The sequence below is a fragment of the Arachis duranensis genome, chromosome 4 (assembly GCF_000817695.3).
Source record: "Arachis duranensis cultivar V14167 chromosome 4, aradu.V14167.gnm2.J7QH, whole genome shotgun sequence".
In the NCBI taxonomy this organism is placed as follows: Eukaryota; Viridiplantae; Streptophyta; class Magnoliopsida; order Fabales; family Fabaceae; genus Arachis; species Arachis duranensis.
Genome location: NC_029775.3, coordinates 34,917,756 through 34,920,758, shown reverse-complemented (window position 1 = coordinate 34,920,758; position 3,003 = coordinate 34,917,756).

Genomic DNA, 3,003 nt, shown 5'->3' with positions numbered 1-3,003 from the left:
AGTCCTTCAATTGAATGGGGACTACCTTGTGTTTAAGGCATATGGCCATCCCTCTATGACAAAAGAGAGTAAGCATGAAGAGCTTCTTTCAATTCAGAGTCAAGAAGAGCCCCCACAGTCAAACTCTAAGTTTGGTGTTGGGAAGCCACAACCAAACTCTAAGTTTGGTGTTAAGACCCCATATCCAAACTCTAAGTTTGGTGTTGGGACTATACAACATTGACCTGATCACCTTGTGGCTCCATGGGAGCCCACTGTCAAGCTATTGACATTAAAGAAGCGCTTGTTGGGAGGCAACCCAATTTTTATTTATCTAATTTTATTTTATTGTTATTTTGTGTTTTATTAGGTACATGATCATGTGGAGTTACGAAAAAAATATAAAAATTAAAAACAGAATCAAAAACAGCAGAAGAAAAATCACACCCTGGAGGAAGGACAGACTGGCGTTCAATGCCAGTAAGGAGCATCTGGCTGGCGTTCAACGCCAGAACAGAGCATGAATCTGGCGCTGAACGCCAGAAACAAGCAACATTTTGGCGTTTGAACGCCAGGAATGTGCCTTGAGAAAAGCTAGCACTGAACGCTAGTAACAAGCATGGAACTGGCGTTCAACGCCAGAAACATGCTATACATGGGCGTTGAACGCCCAGAACATGCTTCACATGGGTGTTGAATGCCCAGAACGTGCATCACCTCGGCGTTTAGACGCCAGAATGGTATGCAAAGGCATTTTTACATGCCTATTTGGTGCAGGGATGTAATTCCTTGACACCTCAGGATCTGTGGACCCCACAGGATCACCTCAGGATCTGTGGACCCCACAGGATCATCTCAGGATCTGTAGATCCCACAAGATCCCCACCTAACATATTCTCCCCTCTTCCCAACAACTTCAATCTCTGAATCTCTCCTCCCAATGAACACTCTTCCCCATATCACACTTCCCAACAACTTCAATCTCTCTTCCCAATTACCCCCTTCACCACTCACATCCATCCACTCTTCCCCATAAACCCCACCTACCTTCAAAATTCAAAAACACTTTCCCACCCTAAAATGGCCGAACCTACCCTCTCCCCTTTTCCTATATAAACCCCTCCATTCCACTTCATTTTCACACAACACAACCCCCTCTTCCTTACCTTGGCCGAAACACCATCTCTCTCTCTCCACCATATTTTCTTCTTTTTCTTCTTCTCTTCTTTCTTCTCTTGCTCGAAGGCGAGCAATATTTTAAGTTTGGTGTGGTAAAAGCATAACCTTTTTTTTTCCATTACCATCAATGGCACCTAAGGCCGGAGAATCCTCTAGAAAAGGAAAAGGGAAGACAAAAGCTTCCACCTCCGAGTCATGGGAGATGGAAAGATTCATCTCCAAAAGCCATCAAGACCACTTCTATGATGTTGTGGCAAAGAAGAAGGTGATTCCTGAGGTCCCTTTCAAACTCAAGAAAAATGAGTATCCAGAGATCCGACATGAGATCCTAAGAAGAGGTTGGGAAGTCCTAACCAACCCCATGCAATAAGTCAGAATCTTAATGGTTCAAGAGTTCTATGCCAATGCATGGATCACTAGGAACCATGATCAAAGTATGAACCCGAGTCCAAAGAATTATCTCACAATGGTTCGGGGGAAATACTTAGATTTTAGTCAGGAGAATGTGAGGTTGGCGTTCCACTTGCCCATGATGCAAGGAGATGTACGCCCTTACACTAGAAGGGTCAACTTTAATCAAAGGTTGGACCAAGTCCTAATGGACATAAGTGTGGAAGGAGCTCAATGGAAAAGAGACTCCAAAGGCAAGCCAGTTCAACTAAGAAGACTGGACCTCAAGCCTGTGGCTAGAGGATGGTTGGAGTTCATTCAACGCTCCATCATTCCCACTAGCAACCGATCTAAAGTTACTGTGGATCGGGCCATTATGATTCATAGCATCATGATTGGAGAGGAAGTAGAAGTTCATGAAGTCATCTCCAATGAAATCTACAAAATAGCCGAAAAGCCCTCCACCATGGCAAGGCTAGCTTTTCCTCACCTTATTTGCCATTTATGTTACTCAGTTGGAGTTATCATAGAAGGAGACATCTCCATTGAGGAGGATAAGCCCATCACCAAGAAGAGGATGGAGCAAGCAAGAGATACCCTCCACGGATCTCAAGAGATGCATGAGGAAGCTCATCATCAAGAAATCCCTGAGATGCCTCAAGGGATGCACTTTCCTCCCAACAACTATTGGGAACAACTCAACACTTCCTTAGAAGATTTGAGCTACAATGTGGAACAATTAAGGGTGAAACATCATGAGCACTCCATCATTCTCCATGAAATAAGAGAAGATCAAAGAGCAATGAGGGAGGAGCAACAAAGGCAAGGAAGGGACATAGAAGAGCTTAAGGACATTGTTGGACCTTCAAGAAGAAGACGCCACTAAGGTGGACTCATTCCTTGTTCTTATTTCTTTCTACTTTTTGGTTTTTTTTTTTGTGTTTATCTATGTTTTGTGTCTCTACTTTATGATCATTAGTAGTTAGTAACTATGTCTTAAAGCTATGAATAATTCCATAAATCCTTCACCTCTCTTAAATGAAAAATATTTTTTATTCAAAAGAACAAGAAGTACATGAATTTCGAATTTATCCTTGAATTTAGTTTAATTATATTGATGTGGTGACAATACTTTTTCTGAATGAATGATTGAACAGTGCATATGTCTTTTGATGTTGTTGTTTATGAGTGTTAAAATTGTTGGCTCTTGAAAGAATGATGAACAAAGAGAAATGTTATTGATGATCTGAAAAACATCATAAAATTGATTCTTGAAGCAAGAAAAAGCAGTGAAAAAAAAGTGGCGAAAAAAATAGAAAGAAAAAGAAAAAGCAAGCAGAAAAAGCCAATGGCCCTTAAAATCAAAAGGAAAGAGTAAAAAGGATCCAAGGCTTTGAGCATCAAGGGATAGGAGGGCCCAAGGAAATTAAATCCAGGCCTAAGCGGCTAAATCAA